General features: G+C 45.2%; 1 protein-coding gene across 1 annotated transcript in view; it reads left to right on the top strand.

Moving 5' to 3' along the window:
* The window catches only part of LOC134494511 (lymphocyte antigen 6E-like), a 256,021-nt gene that overhangs the window by 36,707 nt on the left and 198,084 nt on the right, over window positions 1-21,230 (top strand). The window lies entirely within an intron of this gene.

The following is a 21,230-nucleotide window of genomic DNA, read 5'->3' as shown; positions in this document are numbered from 1 at the left end:
CGCCCCCGCGCCGGGACCCAGAGCCGCCGGCTCGCCTTCTCACCACCCAGCGCCCGAGCGCTCCGACTGCCGCCCAGCCTTTTCTTCCAGACCTGCAGCGCAGGGAGGGCCGCCCTGTCCAATGGCGGAGCCCCTGAGTCTGGAAGGGCAGCTCGCCCGGCCAACCAGGAGAGGCGAAGGGGAGGCCGTCCTCGGCCCCGCCCCTGAACTCCTTTCCCAGGGAGGGAAGGCGGAGCCGGACGATTCGATCTCCCGGGGCAACCCCGGGGATTAGAACGCGGGTGACGTCACCGCGGGAAGGTGGAGGCTGAGCGCTGTACGCTGGCTTGCTCGCCCGCCCGCCCTTTGGCTGCGCAGCGGGGGGACAGCCCTAGCCAAGATGAGCCCCCTCCCCGCGTTACGCGAGGCTTCTAGTGCATTAATGCACGGGTCTGGGTGCAAATTCCCCCAACTGATCCCTCCATGGCTGAACGGGAAGAGCTCCTTTGAAATAGTTATGGGAAAGCAGGTGAATGCAAAAATCCGGATTTTCGCATTCTCCTGCTTTCCCACGCCCTCCGGAGCCCGTGGAACTCAGCGAGACTTGACGCTGAGTAAACTCGAAAAGGAAACCCCTTCGCCTGCAGGAACCAGAGAGCGGCGAGAAATCCCGCTGTGGGGGCCCAGTAGGAGGCTCCCAACTTCCTTGTTGCTGTCGTTGAATTGCATCCATTTTAAAGGGCCAGGCCGGAGAAAAGGTTACGCGTTACAGTGGAGGGCTCTAAGGTTTTACGGCGATGGTTGTATCAGTTAAGTAGAAAAACAGAACAGTTGCAACTTGCAACAAAGCAAAATAATGTCTGATAAAAACCTTCCTTCCCTGCAATTTTTAAAAAACAATCTCTTGAAAACTTAGGTAAATGTGTTAATCTGACATAGAAAAGCAAAGCCAATTTTAAAAAATGGGTTGGTACATAGTTGAACAACCATAGTCTGTACCCAGCTTGTGGTCTTCAATGGATCTAAATCAGTGTTTCTCAACCTTGGCAACTTTAAGATGGGTGGGCTTCAACTCCCAGAATTCCCCAGCCAGCATGGGGAATTCTGGGAGTTGAAGCCCACCCATCTTAAAGTTGCCAAGGTTGAGAAACACTGGTCTACATCTACATGGAGTGGGGTACCTCTGGTTTTTCATAAATGCTCCTGGTTTTCATAAATGGGGGTGGGGGGACAGAAGGGATGCTGAACAAAACTGCAGATGACCCAAAGCTGGAGGGATTGTCTACACCTCAGAAGAGGGTCTGGATTTCTTCTCCATAGTGCTCAAGGGTGGCAACTTTATAGAGAAGATCCAGACAAAGGCAAATTCCTGGCCATGACAGCTGTCCGGGTGAAGAACAGCTTCCCTCCTGGAATCGTAGGAGCTCCATCTTTCCAGCAAAGATTGGGCAGCACAGAGGGCTGGACTAGAAGACCGCCATGGCCCCTTTCCAGATGGAGGATTCTATGATTCCATCACAACAGCTCTGAATATGCAGGAGCAAAAGGCTTGGGAGCAGCAATTGCCAATGCAATCCTATATATGTCTACTCAGAAGGAGCCCCACTGTGTTGGCTGGTGCTTACTCCTAGGTAAAAGCAGGCAAGATTGCTGCTGGTGTGGAATTAGGAAGACAGCCAGATTGGCTGCAAAGAAATGCAAAAGTGGTTTGCATTTTGGCCTGCCTTTGAATGTATCTGCAACTTTGCCTTCCAAACTCCCGTTCCTATTTGTGGGTAACCCCTAGTGCCTTGCCTTTAAGCCCCATTGCTCCTTCCCAGCATGCTTTGGGGCCTGATCCGTGCATCCCCCAATCAGGAAGCAGCAGCATCTTTAATTTTTTCCAGGGAGGCCTCCTTTTAGGTAAGAAGTGTGTGTGTGTCTGTTGAGCTCCAGCAGCACAGCCTAAAATCAGCTCCAAGGTGGGTCCCAGAGGTGGGTGTCTTGCAGGCTGTGCAAGTGACAGGTATAAAAGAGATGGTGTAAGAAAAGAGAGAGAAAGAAACTTGCCTCTTTAATGTGAAGTTGCCTGAATTTGAAATAATTTTTAAATAAATCGTGATCTCCCAGGGAACCCCTCGTGACCTCTTGTGGAACCCTAGGGTGCCACGGAACCCTGGTTGAGAAACCCTGATCTACTTAATCAAAAAAGGGCCAGTTTGTGGGCCATTTGGGACTTGATTTTGTATTGTTGGACTGTATACCACGCAGAGAAAGTGGCTAACAAATGAGGAAAAAATAAACATAAGCATACTGGAAAGATATTCCTATACAGCAGAAGCATGCTTTTTAATGGGATTTAATGGCCTAGGAAGATCTCACCATTTAATAATAATAATTTATTAAATGTGTACGCCACCCAACTCTTGACGACTCTAGTCATGTAGGGCAATGGAGTAGGCAGAATGGTGGACGTGTAGATATGCTGGTCTGTTGTTATTTTTGATATTAGTAACCAATTAAATGCTAGCTTACCAGGTAGAAGGTTCCTGCTAGCTCACTCTGCCCTGTTCTGTTCATTTTATACTTGCTTAGCATTTTTATTTTCCATTGATTTCTGTTAGTCGTGTGTAAAGAGAACCATGTGGTGACCTGGATGGCAAATTTTAATCCTGTCGATTAACATGTAAGTGCTATTTACTTAACTAGGTAGAACTTCTGTCCAGGCAGTATGTGAATTAGGAAGCTTCTGGTTGGGATTGATGGCAATATTACTGTTGTATTACAAGGGGAGAAATTCTGAGTGAGCTAATCCATGGCTGTCAAGTGATTGTATCTCTGGAAGGCAGGAAATCAAAATTGGGTCCAAAACTTTGATATCTCATCCTGTTCTGGTGATGCCCTTAATTCACCACCATCCCATCCTGCAAACCATGGACACCAAAATGGATGGGGAAATAAGTGCATCACCTCATGGAAAGGTCTCTTTATTCCTAATGTGATCTTCCCAAACCACTGAGGAATGTGTTACTTGGTTTTCTGTCTATGGCAGCAAGATAGACTTCATTTTCCGACCTCATTTGTATGGTCTGAAGAAGACTGACTGGTATGCCACCTTCTGAAGCATGGTGGTTCTATATGTTTCTGTGCAGAATCTACCTGCAGCACTAGTTTCTAAGTTTTGGTGACTGACCGCCTGCGGAATGATTTAAGTGTGCCATTGGTGACCAGGAAATTGAAGTGCAGGGTTCAGTTCTGGGCACCACAGTTCAAAAGGGACATTGACAAATTGGAGCAAGATCAGAGGATGGCCACCAAGATGGCGAAGTGTCTGGAAAACAAGCCCTATATGGAATGGTGAAAAGGTCTGGTTATGTTAGCCTTAGAGGAATATAAGAAGACTCAGAGGAATTTAAGAGCAGGGCTCTGATATCTGAGAGGCTGTCACACAGAGGAAGGGGTGGACTTATTCTCTCTTGCCCGAGAGGTCTGGATCAGAGCCATTGGGTTAAAATTACAAGAGAGGCGCTTCAGGCTAGATGTCAGGAGGAACTTCACTGGAGGTCTTCAAACAGCAGCTGGATGGTCATCTGTTATAGATGGTCTAATGAATCCTGCCCTGAGTGGAGATTGGATTAGTTGATCTCTCTGGCCCCTTCCAACTCAACTCTGTGAATCCATTCAATTAGCCTTCTTGAGTTCTTGCCCTCTAGCCAGAAATGTCTTCTGAGACTTCCAGTCACCACCCATCCTGGGGCATTTCTACCTACATAAATAAGTAACCCTTTCTGTTAGGTTTGGCCCCAGATCGGTTGCAGTAGCCAGATTTAGTTTTGTGGGATGTGGCAATTGAAGCCAGTAGCCTTCTGCATCCCCATGAGATGCCATTGTCACGGTGAGTGAGGTGGAAGATTGAGAGTGATTGGTTGAGCCAGGGGACAGCGTCACAATCCTTCCCATCTCCTTGGCAACCAGCATGCGGAGCTGGGCTAGAGCCAATAACATCTCCCAGCTGGGAGGGAAGAAAATTGGGTTCCCCAAGTGCAGGTGCTCCAAAATGTATGTAATCCCCCAAGGGGACATGATGCCCTATCATTTGCCTAGGTGCTAAGGACATCAGACAAGTGATTTTGGCTGCAAGATAGTGGGGGTGGGGTGGGGGAATAGGTCGTGATTTCTCTTGGGGATACCATTTCATGGAATCCCAATCTTGTTTCTTGCAGATGTAAGTCTGCAAACTGATTGACTAGGAAGAGCTGACTGTGCAGACATTAAAGAGCCTTTGCCTGTGAAAATGCCACCCTGGCCAATAGCATCAGGTGATGCTTTTGGCTGGTGGTGCTGAGAGTCTCTCTTGGAACTCCCCAGAACAAATTTAAGAGAAATGGGCATGTGGGGAGCCATTTCATGTATCAAGACCTGGCTCTGGATAGAGTTACAGGCTATCCAAATGGGCCGAATTTGGTCCTGGGGCCTCTCCCTTAAGGATAAAATAGGGGGTCTGGCTTCAGACCATCAGCAATAATGGAAGAACCATTGGGCTTCAGTGGAAAGGAAAAGTAAGGAGACACGGTGGACCTCAGTGGTTCTGGAGAAGCTGTAGTAAATAGACTGAAGTTGAGAAATAATGGTGCTAGGGAGGAGAAAGGGGACCATGTTGGTGGTTGGGAGGTGTGGTAGACCAGTTTAAAATTTCTTTTAAAATTTGAAATTGCTTCAAATTCTGGTTTTTGAGGGTTCTTTTCCTCCATATGTTACTTGTACCCTTTTTTTTCAAGAAAGCAGAAGCATCTTCCTATATTAAAGGTGCTCCAAAGGCCAGAGAAACCGAGAGATGAAGTTCCTACCACAAGTCAGCAAGGAATACCGTGCGATGAAAAGGTGGGTAGGAGATGGACAGGCAGGAAGTTGGGATTTTGACGTTTCTCTTCTATCAATGAATATTGTTTCAGGTTTGATGAGACTTTTGATGGCCTAAAATTGTAGAATGGCACCCATTGTAAAAACGGTGGGCTTGTTTTTTTTCCCCCAACAGTTAGCATGGAAGAAGAATCATCAAGTCTTTGGTTCCTCCAAACTGGATGCCTGCAAGGCCTGGCTGTCTTCCCCATACTCTTTAATATCTACATGAGAACCCTGGGAGATGTCATCCATTGGTTTGGGTTGAGTTGTCATCAATATGCTGACAACGCAAGATGGAACTAGGGATACTATGGAGGTCTTAATACAGTGTCTAGAGACTGTAAGGGACTAGAGGGGTCAGAAGAAGCTCAGTTCCTCACAAATTGAAGTTGCTGTTTGTAGATGATCGATCTGGCTAAATCCTGATTCCTAAATTGGCTCTGAAAGGGATGCACTCCCCTGAAAGAGCAGGTCCAGGAGAGCTTATAACCACTGCTTGAGCATCAGGATAAGGGACAAAAGGAAAAAGATTAACAGCACCAGCCTGGTGGATGAGAATAACAACCAGAAGCAAGAGATATAGAAGATCTAAGAAGGAAGATCAGGAATCTGGGAGCTCAGATGGCTTCTTGTCCATTCTTCCAGCTCATGAAAGATTACTGGAAAGGGACAGAAGAATATTGCATAAGTGAATGACCAGCTATCAAAAAACTATGTTGACAGGACAGCCTTGGTTTTGAGATGCTGGTCTGAGTAATTTGGATGATGAACTCCTGGCACAGAACAGGTTGCACCTCACAAGGATAGGTAAAAATGTGTTTGGCCACCTCCTGTGGAGTTGAAGGTGAAGGACCTCAGATAAATACTTCTGCACAGTAGAAGGGGTAAAGGCCTACAGGGAGCCTATTAAACCACTCTATGGAAAATGAGAATGAATATTGGTTTATAAAGCACACAGCCTTCATAGTGTATGTACAGTAATGCCAAAGTATGGGAAATAAATAAAATGAACTGGATAGCTCAATTTAAAACGGCAAATGGGAGGGGGAGACTAGGGATGATTCTCTGGAGTGGGATGTGCTGATCAAAGAATGCACTTGGGTCAAAACAGAAGCAGTAGAAGAGGAAGAGAAGTACTAGCTGGGTAGCGAAACATCTGCAAGAATACATCAAAGGCTCCACAGATGTTACACGGTATGTTCAAGCATCTGCCTCTGCTTAGGAAGCCAAGGGAATGAAGTTGGTGAATGGTAGAGGGCCAATTGGGTTAAAAGAAATGGAGAAATGAATAAAAGCAATACTGTTGTTGGCATCTACTGTGCCCTTCCCAACCAAGGAGAAGACATGGATGATGCTTTCCAAAAGCAAACTGCAGATGAGAGAGGCCTGAAGTTGTGATGGGGGACTTTATGCCAGCACTGACTGGGAGACAACTTTTCTGAGCACATCCTTCCAGGAAGTTGCTGACATCTTCCTAAAAATACTTCTTTAGAGGGTGAAGGAAGGCCCTAACCCTAATGAGCCGTCCTTGGCTTGATCCTGATCCATAAAGAAGACTTGGCTGAGAAGCAGAAGTAGCAGGAATATTGAGGGGAATCGACCTTGTAGAGCTCTTAACGGAAACAAAACTAAATTTTTGTCGCTCTATCCTGGCCTTCGTAAAAGCAGATTGTAATAAACTCGAAACAGTGGTAATTGCTTCTTCAGCAGTGGAGCCCTAATGGGAAATGGAGCTGCATGCAAATGTCCTTTTCCACAAGTACGTGTCTATCCAGAGAGTAAGTGTGACATAAAAATGTTGCTATTTTACATTGTCCATGGATGAGTGGAAGGAATTAGTGGACAGTGATCTACCGGACTTGGGCAGAAACGCTAGATTGCTTAGCCAGCTATATTGTAAGAACTTTAATTTATGGTCCTTTTCCAGTTAAGTGCAAAGCTGAAGTAGTAGAACAGTAGAATGCAGTGCCCTCTGAATGAACGTAGGAATCTGGAAGTCAGCATTTGTTGAGTACATAAAGGAAGGAAAAGAAGTGGAGAGAAATCTAAAGTACTGCTTGTTACTCAGCTCCAATCTGTTTTTCTTTTCAAAGCTAAATTCAACCTGGGTGATGATAGATTTGGAAGCAGGAGGAAGCCAAAAGGAGTGTAGATATGACAAAGAGGCTTCTGCAGCCAGACCCATTTTGTTTCTGCTCCAGTGCTGATATGGATGTTTTCCCTGCTGGATGATGATATGCAGAAGGCAGGAAAGCCAGAGGAACCTGTAGTTTTAGCTATCATGTGCTGCACATGTATAATTAGGACAGCAGCATTTGGTGGTGATTTGGAATAAAGTCAGGAGAAACATGATAGGGACCAGCAATGTGGCAATTGGTTTCTGCTGATTGAAGGATAGGTGGATTGCTTAGTTGGCTTCATTGCTTAGCCATTGTGGGGATCATGAAGCTTCTCCATCCTCCAGGAAGACCATCCTGGTTCTCCAAATCCTTGTTCAACCCAGAAACTCACTAGGTTAATGTTGGCTTGTGTTGAACTTCTTACCTAGGCATGATAATAAAGTTCAGCTCTCTGGAAACTCTACCTTGTGTTCTGTAGCTAACAGCAGACACTTCATGGATAGATTAAGTAGTTTTATTGCAAAAAAATAAAAATAAAAATGTCTAGTGTAGAGGAGTATGGAGCTAACCTTAGAGAAGGAATGCAAGAATGGTTAGGTAAAAATCCACTTAGCCTCGGGAAGGAGAGTGAGTGAGAAAGAGGCTCAAGATAACCCTGCCTTGATTCTGCTTGGTATAGAGGGAAAATTTGGCAGGCCTTCAAGTTTCTGTTACTATACTGCAACAATAAAGTTCCAGTAGTCTTTGTGGTGTTTGTTTCCTGACCTGGCTTAATTTGAAGGGCTGTGCAGAAAATCTGCATCTCTATCCTCCCCATATCCATCCTCCAAGGCAGTGTTTCTCAACCTTGGCAACTTTAAGATGTGTGGACTTAAACTCCCAGAATTCCTCAGCCAGCATTGTAAAGTGGCCAAGGTTGAGAAACTCTGCTCCAGGGTATAAATGGCTATTGTGCTACTTTCTTAAGGCATGGGAAGCAGGTGCAGCTGAGATATGTTGACATCTCAGACTAGATCAAAACGTGGTCTCCTTCCACACCAGCTTCAGCTCTTACACCTTGTAATGATTTCTGAGCTTGATCTACTTCCAGCAGGATCTATGTAAACCTCTGTGAGCTTTGTGCAGCAAAAGAGGACAGAAATGCAGTTAAATAAAACAACAGCGACCTGTGTGTGACAGAGAGGTCTGTTTTGGGAAGCCCACGCAGCTCATCATGCAGCAGACAAACTTGACATAAGCTTGAAAATAAGAACTCAGACCCCAACTGTAGCATTTAGACATGGCCAGGTGTGAAACCACTTGACAACTGGAGGGGCCACATTTTTGTAGGTTGTTGGGATCTGAAGTAGGTGGACTGATGATGATGTAAAGTGAGCCAAGTCAGCCTTTTCTGTTCTTTTTCTTTGGGGATGGGGGTGGGAGAAGGAGAAATTGGCCTTAAAAAAAATCAAAGCCTATGATAGGGTTTATGCCTCCATTTTTTTATATCTAGCATGTCAGTATGGCAGGAAGCTGTGTCACCCATGCCTGACAACTGTAGTAACAGGTGCTTCTGAGGGTCACCAAAAATGGGTTGGGCCTTGGTTTGGGGGTGAGAGGACTAGGAAGCCAGGATTGGATTGGGAGGGAAGTATGTTGGTCATTTGAGGGTGCAGAGCCCAAAAAGACATTAACCCTTGTTTGTAAATTTATTACAGTTATATTTGTGTCTTCCCCTTGTAGTCTGCTCTTCTGAAGGATCCAGACGAGAAGTTTCTATCAAAGGAGAGGCCATTGCAAGAGAACACTCCTTCCCCAGGTATTTTTTTGCTTGTTTTTAGAAGTAGTGAGCCTTGAGGTCTTCTGTATGGAACGGCACTCAAGTCTTGCCTTTCTTTAATGCTGAAGACTTCTGTCACCGTCTCTTAAGAACACCTTTTGCTGGATACTAGAAGCTGGAGCTTTAACTTTTGGGCATCCTCCCCAGAAGAGGAACGGCGTGTCTTTCTCAGGGGTAGCGCAGTATTAAAAAGAAGTCAGTGGTTTGTTGGGGGGTCAAAGAGGAAACTTCCTCCCACCATATCTCATGCGACAGTTTATTTGTCGCTGTCACCATTCTCAGGTAGAATTGCTCAGTGGCAAAATGCTAGTGCCTTTATTGTTCCTTCAGTGGCCACCACAGAATCTGCTTAGATACCTAGAATATTTACCTCTGTCTGAGCCTGCCATACTATTACCTTTTTACTTGCTAAGGCTTGATCAATTAGAATTTTTGTGTGTGTTACTCATGTAATTTCTGGAGTATTGCTCTGAGAGAGACCAGGAGCTGGGTGGTGCTTGTCTTCCTCAGTAATGGGAGAGAGCTGAGCACTGTTCACACTGAATTTCAGTCTTTGCTTGATTCATGATAAAACCTGTTTAGTGCTTCCTTGTCAGCACTCAGCGGAAGGATGTGTAGCAATCGTCAATGTCTGCTAGCACCATATCACCTTCAAGGCAAAATCTTGTGTGTCCCTCGTGTGGCCACCACACTGTTCTTTGCAGGACAGAAGATCAAATCTGGCCTTCAGCTTTTCTTGCAGAACACGTGATCATGAAGTGTATCCACAACTTAAACTGGTCTCCCAGTCCTTTTATTGGAGGCTGGAAAATAGACAAAATTCCTGCTAAAAGCACCAGCTGTGGTTCTGAGTGATCCAGGAGAACTGTTTAAGAGCCTATGCCTCTGATTTTGTGCTTTGGAGTTGACGCTACTTTGCGAATTTTATAGCATTTATTGAGAATTTAGACAGCGTAGCCCCTTTTCTGGAACTGGGATAACCCAAGAAGGTGAAGGGGGACAAGATGGGGAGGGGGAGGAACAGGCTAGCAGTGGGCAAGACATTTCCATCCATACCAACTTTCCATTCACCTGTTTTTCTAAGAAGCTCCTTAAAGCTGGAAAACACCGGCAGGAACAGGCAGGCACTTGTTGGGACTGTGCTGTGGAGGCCCAATGCCAACGGGTACAGTCCCAGGATGAAGTGTGGTATCGGGAGATGGAATCCTTACAGCAAAAGGGTGAGGATTCTTCTGCTGGTGCGGCTGACTGGTGTTCTCAACGTAGACCAGAACACAGCAAGGAGAGAAGAAGATTTCTTGTTAGTACACAACTAAGAAGTATCAAAAGACTTAGAAATATTTAAAGCTGGAGATTCAGGCAAAGAGGAAGGGCTTTCTTTGAGGAATGTTAACTTACAGACCCCCTGTGTGAGGCTGTTGCCAAAATGTGGTGTTTTGGACATCTCTGAGCACCTTCCATTTGTTTGTGGGATGCTGACACTCTTCCTTTTCTTTCAGGGTAGGATTGACAACTTCCCAGGTAAAATTCCACTTGTTGAGGAGGAAAGCTCATCCAGGTCATTGCCTGTGAAGATAGCTGGGCTTTCTAGGGACCAAATGATCAGTTCACTCATTGCACTGAGCCATAATGTGGATTTTTTGGTTTCAGCTGAGCATGATGTGTGAACTAAGCCAACTGAAGCTTACTCAACTAATCACTGTTGAGCAAATCAAAGCTTAATGTGATTTGTGACCTCATAGGCACATGGACTAGAGGTGACGGACTCGTCCCTGGGGGAGCTGGGGGTGTTGACGACCGACAGGAAGCTCTGGCGTGGGCTGGTCCGTGGAGTCACGAAGAGTCGGAAGTGACTAAACGAATAAACAACAACAGGCACATGGAGCAGGTCTTGTAGTCTACCTCCTAGCTAGTACAGAGCTAAATCTCTGCTCATCTTTTGCTTGAAGATCTTCAGCAAGAGAGAGACCTTCCATGACCTCATGATTCATCCAGATCCATCTCTCTCGACTCTGAACCTCAATAAACCTTCCTTATTTTTTAAGCCCTCTATAACTAACTCTGACTTCTGAGCAACAGGAAGGCCTTACTTCATCCTATGCACTATAATTCCCCTCCACCTACATTTCTGTAGGTAAAAGTCATACTCTCCATTCCCCTTCATGGCTTGACCTCTGAACTCATTACTGTTGTCCTCTTCTAAAGCACAGAGCCCTGAATGTCAGGCGAGGTCAGATGGGGCAGAGTAAAGTAGAATTTGCTTGGGACTTAACCACTCTGGTTCCATGGTGGTGGCAGGTGAATTGATGTAAACGTCGGTGTGAAGAAAGGATGGGATGGGATGGGGAGAAAGAAAGAAAGGGCAGCTTTGGGGAGGTAAGTTATTGAGAAGGGAGGTGAGTAAAGCTTTTTTTGCATCTCATTTGGACTTCAGCAAATGGATAGACCAGATACATTCTTCATCTGCTTTCTGATGGATAATTTCTGGGATTATACACTTTACTGCCAATTAAAAACCAGATACCCCATAGCTGGCTTAACCTAATATGCTTAACCAGGTAAAGGCCTAGCAGATATATTTGTGCAATATCTTAAACTTGGCTAATACGACTCTGGAATTAGTAGTTTAGTGTGCTGTGTAGACTCACTTCCTTGCATTAGTTCATATTCTGCGTGTTGTGCAAGCTAGAAAATGGGCTAATTTTCCAGGTTGAGCGTGCCGTCTGAATGCATCCAGTCCGAACCTCTGCTCACTCCTTGTGAGGATAAGCAATTCCCCTTCCCAGGCCCCCTGAAATTTGGTCTGGGAGGCGTAGCAGAGATAGTACCCAGCTGCATGGCTGGCAGAAGGTCCAGCCGGCGCAGAGTTTCTTATTGCTTGCCAGCACAGGAGTAACCAGCTCACTTCTCTTCCTGGGCAGAAAGGAGACATCCTGTCTGTAGGTTACTCATCCAAGCCCTCGTTCCCAGCCCAGGGGAAAATGGGGCAAAAGATGCGTTACTGAAACCAAATTAGGAGGAAGGCAAGCAAAGACTTGGAGCTCTGAGTCAAACTGGCTTTGACTCACATGAGTGGAGAAATTATATTTTCAGGCCCAAGAATCTGAGGAAAAAGCCCTTTCATACGCTTAGAAAGACCCACCGTTATCTTGAAAAAGACCGGGAACATAAAACAGAAATGACCCTGAGATTATTCTTCTCAAGAGTAGCTTGTGGTAGAAACAGTATTAAGCCACCAAATTAAGTACACTTAATTTACACCTGGGTTACTGTTACAAAACACTATACTTTGAATTTAATTTCAGTGTAAGATTTTAGCTTGCGTTTTATTCTCTTTTTTTGAACTCATGGCTTAACACCTTTGGTGAAACAGGGCTTCTCTTACTATCACAGCCAGGATGTCTTTTCTCACTTTAAGAATTTGGGAGTGATTGGAGGATGGTGCAGGATGGATTTTTTTTAAAAAAGGGCAATTTAAATCATTGATTTTAAGCCGCTGGCTCAGGCTGGGGTTCTTATGGAAAGATGCTTTGTGCTGATACTTAGATAAATTTATTTATTAATTGACTTGTATGCTGCTGTTCCAGAAGGCTTTCGGTGGCTAACAGTATCCTTTCCCAACTTCAGACTTCAGTTTCTAAAATCCCAGAGGCTATGGATGTGAGATGGAGAAAGGCATATTTCTGCAAATATCCAAATGTCCCTGAATATGTTGATGCCTCTCTTTAGCTATGTTTCCTGGCAAACACCATCTACATTTGCACCTTTTCAGCTGCACACCTGGTTGTATGGATGGTGGCACCTGTAAGTGTGATGGTGACCATTGAGATGCCCACTTCCTAAGTCTTGGGTATTGTGGTTTCAGCTCCTTTCCTTGAAAGGGGGAACAGGATAGCACATTGGCAAAAAATTGTGTGTTACCCAGCGAGAGCATCGTCTGATTCTAAGGTCCATATAAAGACCCATGGGGAGAAGGAGACTTCATCCAGATTTCTTCAATTATTGGGACACGGACAGTCTTTCAAGAGCTATGCTTGCATATGTGAAGTAGGGGTCAAATTAATTTACTGCACAGCAGAGCTGTTTGAGTGGAGAAGTAATTATTTTGATGCCTCCCTAAGGGATATAAACTGGTGGTAGATCTGTTACGCAGGACATTTGTCAGGCTTTGAGACTGGCCGCCGCAACTTGGATTGTTTATGTTTCGAAGACAGTTAAGCCACCTTTGCATTCACAGAGCCAGGATGGCTCCATTCCAGGATATACTTGCTTCTTCTGAGAAGAATGAAAAGGAATTCCTGCTTATAAATCCCTCCTAATTATACTCAGGAAGAAAACAAAGGTTGTGGCAGGGGTTCCATAAAGAACCTTGAGTCAGTTGCAGCCCAGTTCTGCAGAGTTACCTGCTTATATCCCTTGGGGGATCTGTCAGTGCTCTGGGCCTATGATTACATCTTTAGGCTGGGAGATCAACAGAGAGAACACGCTTAGTTGGTATCAGACAATCTGCTTAGGCATTCAAGTTAATGCTACTCTAGCAGTGTGCTATTTTTAGTCTTGGCCAGATTAAACCCTATTCGTGTAGACAGTTTGGGTCTCAGCAAAGAGGCTTCTGCTGCTCTTGGAAAGGGGTCCAGATGTTAAAGTTTCTGCAGTAGGTGTCCTGTGCCATATTGATTGGGTTCACACCACACGCTAAAACCAGGTTACCAAAACAAAAGTCCTCTGTTCCCATCAATGGCCAGACAGAGGAACCATCCTCTGGTTCAATACGAGAGCAAGCATTTCACAAGGAAGATGCTGCGCCAGAATCAGATCCTGGCAGCAGCCGAGCTCTCTTCAAGGGTGGAGCAGACGTTGGAGTAGAGTCGTGAAGACCGGTGGGCGTGTCCGAACAGGTGGCTGTTGTACTTTGGGTGTTGATGTTTGAGACAGCCAGCAGTCTCACCTGTGGACCTCTTCTGGAGAAGGAAGGCAGCTGGGGTGGTTGCTAAGCCAGAAGCCGGGGAGCAGTCATGGTAATGATACTTGTTTAGCAGTCATCATCGTGACCTTCTGCTCCATCACTTGGGCTATAGCGTGGCCTGGACTCCCTGGGTGGGAATGTGACAGTTCAGCCTTCACAGCAAGCATCCCAGAGGCAACTGAAGACTACCTAGTTCAGAACTGAGGTTTCTGAAGTGTGACGTGACTTGTGAGCTCGGGAAATGTCCTGTTGGGCCAGTTTTCATGTGCCAGTTTGCCCCTTGAGGCTGGTCAGTCACTCTTGACTTTGCTGAACTCCCCCAACTTCAATTCCCATGATCCCCAGTCTCAGTAGCCAGTGGCCAGATGGGGTGAGAGATATCTGGAGGTGCTAACTTTGAGGAAACTACTTTAGCAAATCCCAGAAGTCCCTGCTTTGATTCATAGGGTGTTACGTCCAAACTAAGATCCCAGATTATTGTGCTCCTAAAAATCCTGAATCTTAAGCCAGGATCAGACCCTGCCCTAAAATGCTAAGGGGTTCACACATTCCAGCAGAGGCTTCTGTGGCAGGAAGGGAAGATAACGTTGTGACCTCTGCCATCAGTTTGATGTTATTGTAGCTTGCTACGGATGCCACTGTGTTATAATAAGCCACAGTGTGTTTTGTTTGTTTTTGAGGTAGATGGTTGTGTGATTCCAGTTTGTAAACCATGGTTTAGGCTTTAGTGTGGTACATGAACTCAGCCATTGTACTTGGTTCAAATCATAGTTAAGCAAATTATGGCTTAGTGGAATGTAGAAATCCAGCCCCTAGCTTATTAGAAGTATGGAAGCAAGGAATACCAGTTTAGGTTTGATGCTGAACAGACCATGGATGGAAGCTTGTTTAGCCTTTCCCACTGGCAGACAGACTCGGGGGGCTGTATGTGCAAGCATAAAAATTGATTCATGGCTGTTTATAGGGTGGAGCTGAACTATAATAATGATCGAGAGCTTTCAGCAATGTTGGCTTATTATAGCATACAACCAAATCTGTCTCAAAACTTTTCCATTTGGACTATATTTCCCACCTGAGATCTTACATGTTACGTTTTTTAAAAAAATATAATTTTATTGAAGAAATTTTTAACAGGATAAAAGCAATTCAAATATTAGAAAAGAAACAAAATAAGAAAGAATAATGAATAAGAAAGAAAATAGAAAAAGAAAGAAAAAAAGAAAAGATTATAAGGAAAACAGCTTCCAATCTTTTTGACAGTGATTATAAATGCATTTATATTTTACCCTCTCTCTCTAAGGTTACATCATAATTTCCTTCTTAATTTCCATAAGCTACTTTTTCTAATCTTCAAACCCATGAATCACGTTCATTTTTCTCTTTTTTCCAGCAAAAAGTCCATAAGGGTTTTACATGCTACGTTTTGATATGTTCATCTTGAATTCTTTTTTCTTTCAGATCTCTTGAGGGTGCCATGGATTTCACAGTGTGCAATGGATACGGCGTTCCTTATCTGAGGTAAAATTTGAAAGAGAAGCTTCATGTGAAAGCATGAACCTTTTTGTTGTGATGTTAACTTGTTAATAACATCATGGCCCAAAAGTTCTCATAAACACTGTTTTTAGAAGGAGCCAAGTTTTTGAAAAGTCCTGTGCATGGATACAGAGCGAAAGGAAGTCAGGGCCATATTATGGTTGATGGATCTGTTCTTTAAAATTATGACACAGTGAATCAGTGGACTGACGTTCCTAAAGCAGAAGGCAAGCTTTTGAGCAACACAGGAATCTTCCTCGCTAGGATGGGTGCATTAAAATATTGGGGAAATGTGGAGGTGAAGGCATGGTTGTGTTATGCATGATTTTTAGGATGGCGCTAGGAAAACTCATTAGGATTATAGATGCATTTTATGCAAAAGATCTCTGGTTCTGCAAATGCCAGAAACATAAGGAAAGTTTCTGTTTAGAAACAGAAAAACTAACTAGGAAAGATCCCAAGGGGGGGGGGGCAGACAGACAGACAGACAGACAGACAGACAAAGACTTTTTTTGTCCTGCTCCATCCGAGGGATGTTGATCTGCGTTACTTTCATAGCACGTAGTCTGCAGGAGAGTTAATTTTTTCCCCTCAGGGTTGCGCAGATTTAAAACGAGGTAAATAATCTGGGGGAGGGATATTACGGCCATACTTACAGCACATTTGCAATTAATTACTTGCTTAACCATCTGCAGTTGCTGAGATACTGTATGTTCTAGTTTAAAAAGCTACCGGTGATATTACTGATCTTGAGGTTGGACATGAACATTTGGCAGTCCAGACTGAGCACCCTGTTCATCTTCTCTTGCCCCCCCATTTGTCAGATTGCAACTTGCAGCCACCCAGCGATAGGCTGGATGTGATGCGAATTGTACCACAACGCAAGCAGAGGATGCTAGGCTGAGGGAGCCGGAGGGCCGGCCTGGGCGGCCTGGGATCCTAAAAGCTTTTAGGTTTGCGGAAAGTCGCTGTCCCGAGCGTGAATTGGTAATCCTTGGGGGAAGGTGCAGCTGAGTTTAATGCACCTGTCTGAAGACCCCTTCTGCTGTATTTGCATTTCAGGCAAGAACCTGTGGCAAAGAAGATCAGGCTGCAGAAGGAAGAGAGAGCATGCGCGGCGAGGCGTGAGAATAAGGCAGTAAGCACAGTGGGATTTTGTGTAGCAGTTACGCTTAGTTGTGTAATGGTCTGTGGGAATGACCTTGGGGGACAGGTGGGAGAGCTGCAAACTGGACAACTGGTGGGTAAAAAGTACCTCAGCCCACAGAAGGAAAAGGGGGGTGGGAAGCGTCTCAGAAGGGAACCTCCCTAGTTTTCCAGAGATTAAATTCCCATGGCTGGCTGGGGAATTCTGGGAGTTGAAGTCCACACAGCTTCAGGTTGCCAAGGTTGAGAAACACTGGCTTACAATAAAGTTGTAAGAAGCACTCCTGGGTGTGCTTCTTGCTTGGACAAGTTGGAAGATACTAGCCAATTGCAATTGTTGGCCATTCAGTATTGGCATGAGACCGGGGACCCCCAGAGGGGTGGGCTCCCTTTCCTTGAATGTGTTCCAACAGAGGCCTCACATCCCTCTATCTGGGAGGCTTCGATTCGGATTCCTGCCTTGAGCAGGAAGCTGGACTCACGGCATGACGGGCCACTTCCAATTCTAGGTTTCCATGGTTTTGTTCTGGGAAAAAGAATGGGATGCATTGGAATGGAGTCAGATTTGCATCCGTTCCTCCAGATTTTGTGCTGAAAAAGGAGTCATTCTGTGACGGGTAAACAAGATGGCAGGCAAAGGAGACAAATACATTCTTATTTTACAAGTGAAAAATGGAGGCAGAAGATCATCCAGTGCAGGAGGAGAGGAGGGATGGCAGTAGAACCACAGAGATTCTGGAGCAGAAGGCCTCTGAAACCCTATTTTTCGCTAGGAATCTGCCTGGTTGACCTTCAGGACTGCCGTAGGAGAAAAGCCAGGCGAGATCAGTTCATTTAGCTAAGAATTCTTGTTCTCATAGTGGACATCAAGTGCATAAACATGGCTAGAGGGTAGTAGTCCTTTCCTGTCTGCTGTCTTTCCATCAGCAATGGGTGTTCACAGATACAGTGCCTCTGAATCTGGAAGGTCCATTTCTGGCCATCATGACTAGCTGCCATGGTGGGTCCTGGTCCTTCATGAAAGATGGATCTAACCCATCTTTCCCTAACCAAGTGCCGGTCATATGGATTTGAGCACAGTTCCCATCATCCTCAGCACAGCCATGCTGAATGGGGATTATGAGAAATGGGTCCTTGTCATTAGGGTGGAAGAGAAGAAGCAAGAAGATGCAAGAGGATTTCTCCTTTGGCAGCTGGACGTTCAGATCTACAGTACTGAGATGCCTTAGGTAAAGGTAAAGGTTTCCCTTGACATTAAGTCCAGTCGTGTCTGACTCTAGGGGGCGGTGCTCATTTCCGTTTCAAAGCCGAAGAGCCGGCGTTTGTCCGTAGACACTTCCTCCGTGGTCATGTGGCCGGCATGACGACACGGAACACCATTACCTGCCCGCCGAAGCGGTACCTATTAATCTACTCACATTGGCATGTTTTCGAACTGCTAGGTTGGCAGGAGCTGGGACTAGCAACGGGAGCTCACCCCGTCACGCGGATTCGAGCCGCCGACCTTCCGATCAGCAAGCTCAGCAGCTCAGCGGTTTAACCCGCAGCGCCACCGCGTCCCTTTTACTGAGATGCCTTACTTGTTCATCATCATCCTCCCCCAGCTGCCAATGAAGTAAAGGAGGAAATGGGCACCAAGAAGGTTGCTCAAAATCATCTGGGCTTGTATGATGCTTGTTATTCTAAGTTCCTGCATTTGCCCTGAGAATTGCAGCTGCTTCTAGCAGTCTGAAGCAAAAGTGGTGCAAATCAGGAGGCTGAGCCACAGGAGCTCAGCCTGGATTCTGCCTATGGTAAATATTTTTGCCACAAAGAGACACTGAATGTGTGTCAAGAAGAGCCAGGTTGCTAAAATGGGTTAAAGTGTTAGAGCGGCACCGGGAGACACAGGTTCGAGGCCACCCTCAGCCTTGGGACATATACAAGCGTCAAATAAAAATGATTCCAACATGAATTGATGTCTGGTACCATTGAAAGAGTCCTAAGCACGTTGTAAAAAAAACATTGTTTAGTTTTTATTTATTGAATTTCACTTCTGCTTATATTACATATCCTTCTACCCTTGGATTGGGCAAGTGACAAATATGGTTAATAATGGCCATCTTCTTAAAAAAACAGATATACTTTCGTGGGTTTGGTGAGGGACTTCTTCATTTTATTTTAATCCGCTTTCCGGATTTTCTCCTCTTATTTTTTTTAATTTTTTTTTTTTTTGGAAAAGGACTCTCTTGTGGGTTAGCTTCCTTCAGGTCTCCTAGAAGGCAGCCCTTGCTAACTTTGGCTGCCTTAAGGACTAGAAATTAGAGTGTTGGGTTTTTTAAAAGCTGCAGGCAGTAAATTTTCCAACTTCCCTCAAAGGCTTTTATAGTGCCCGATAACCACCCAACCTAGTTTATAGTAAACACATTTTCTTTAACAGGTGACTGAACAGCAGGGGAAAGCTGCAGACTCCTCCCAAACTGATGGACTGGTGGAGAAGCGGAGAAGAAAGAAAGAGATAAGTTGTGCTGGAAAAGCGGAGGCAGAAGATCATCCAACACAGGAGGAGAGGAGGATTGACCAGGAGGATTTCAGAGGAACAGAAGAACAGGAGAATAATGACAAGGGGTTGGAGGAGAAGATTGGACCAAGAGAGGGAGAAGATGTGGACAGGAGAAGATCTGAGCAGAACTTTGAGGTCAAGGCTGAGCGGAAGTTGGAAGGGGAGAGAGGGGTGGAAAGAGAGTGGGCTGGTGAAGAAATGCCTCAGCTGGGAAACAAGATGGAGGAGGAAGAGAGGATGGGAGATGAGTCTGGAGTTGGGGTGCCATTGGAGATCAAGGTGGAAGGTGACTCTGAAGACCAAAGAGAAGAAAGGAAGGGGGACAAAGAAACCCTACAAGATGGAGTAGAAAAAAAGCCCAAGAGAAGCTGGAGCAAAAGAGGTGTTCCAAAAGTAGAATTTCTCAGAGGCTCCCAGAAGAGGAAAACTGAGGAAGAGGACAAGAATTTGAAGAAGAAAAAGAAGAAGAAGGACGAAAGAAATTGTGGGAGAAGGTCAGAAGCTGAGGAGGACAAGTGGAGATGGTATGTTTCTTCTTTGAGTGCTCTCTGCCCTCCGTGTTGATGGCGAAAGGAAGTTTCTGGTTTTAAGTCTCCTCAGTTGGGGTCCCCACCCAACTTTACAGCCAGTACTGCTACTAGAATTATTGATTGGGAGTATTACGGGGTGAACATGACTTTTGTTAGGGGGCTGAAGGTCCCATTTGTTTCTTCCCCACCAAGGTGAGGATTCTGGTCGGTCTCTCGGATTGCAGGGTGGGAGTTTCTTGCAGGCTTTAAGAAATAGTTCTTACATATTTCATGTTGACATGAAACTTGTGTGATGATTTGACAGATAAATGTCTTCCCGCTCTGGGAGTTGAAGTCCACACATCTTCAAGTTGACAAGGCTGAGAAACTCTGTCTTACAATATTCCCATTCCAGCAGTGAACTTCCTTATGAGAAGATACGTTGATGAAGATTCTCAGTCATCCAGGTGGAATTGGCTGTAGGTGGAGTCATGGCAACTGGATTTCTTTCCTTTTTGGTAGAAATGTTTCCAAGCAGCTTCTTCAGTCTGGTCAAAGGTTGGTGATGGGACCCCATATATGTCTTCCAGGGTGGCTGCATTGTCCCTACTCCCAAATGGCTGTTAATTGTGCCATGGAGCTGTGAATTATCTTTGGGATGTCTTACTCCTAGATCCTTTGTTCATCCCCAAGTGGATCGACCTTCATCTAAAAGAAGAAGGACACTCATTTGAGGACGACAATGTTCACATTTTGGACAGAGAAGATAGGTGGTTTGAGAGAGGGGTTAAGGAATCCATTCATGCCAAAGTGGAAAATCCTTCCCTCAATAGAGGCGGAGGCCTCAGACACAACCTGTCCCCCATTTTTCATGCTGCTCTTTCATCAGTCCCGAGGAAGATTAAGACCACCAGGAAGGCCACTCTTAACGATCCACTTGGAGATGAACAAGGGATTTAGGAGTAAGACATCCCAAAGACAATCCACACCTCCACGGCACAATTAACAGCCATTCGGGTGTAGGGACGATGCAGCCACCCTGGAAGACATAATATATGGGGTCTCCTCACCAACCTTTGCCGAGACGGAAGAAGCTGCTTGGACAAGCAGCAAAGTGTTTCTACCCAAAGAAGGAAATCCAGTTGCCATGACTCAACCTACAGTTCCTTATGAGAATAGTTTGGTGGGAGTGGTATAACCTGTTTTGGGAAGGCAGCCAGTTCTGTCTTGCTGCTTTCTGGAGCGATCTCTGCCCTTTCAAGTGAGGAAATAGGTGCCCCATCTGCTCTAAGGAACATAATGGAGGCCTGGCTGGGGAATTCTGGGAGTTGAAGTCCGCACATCTTAAAGTTGCCAAGGTTGTGTGAATACATTGGGAGTGAACACATTTGATCCCTTCCACATCTCAAGGATTTTAGTTTCCAACCCCTTGATAATTTTCTTTGCCCCTTCTCTTGGATCTCCCTGAATTCTTCTTAAAGAACTGGACAGTGTTGGAGGGAAGGCCTGGCCAATAAAGAACGGAGTGGAACGATTGCTTGATTTGGAAATCAGTACTTTATTTAAAAAAGTGGTACCCCGTTGGAATATGGTAAGCCGATAGAAATCCTGCACGCTTTTATTGATGCAAGTTAAAAATGGATTTGCCTTTTCTGCAGCACTCGCGTTGAGGAGTCACATTCCGCCTGTATAAAATATTCTGTCCTTTTAATGGAATTTTTACTGAGAAGGTGTC

This window comes from Candoia aspera, chromosome 3 (genome assembly GCF_035149785.1).
Source record: "Candoia aspera isolate rCanAsp1 chromosome 3, rCanAsp1.hap2, whole genome shotgun sequence".
In the NCBI taxonomy this organism is placed as follows: Eukaryota; Metazoa; Chordata; class Lepidosauria; order Squamata; family Boidae; genus Candoia; species Candoia aspera.
The sequence above is the reverse complement of the archived record's forward strand: the minus strand, read 5'-3'. Positions and strand labels throughout refer to the sequence as shown.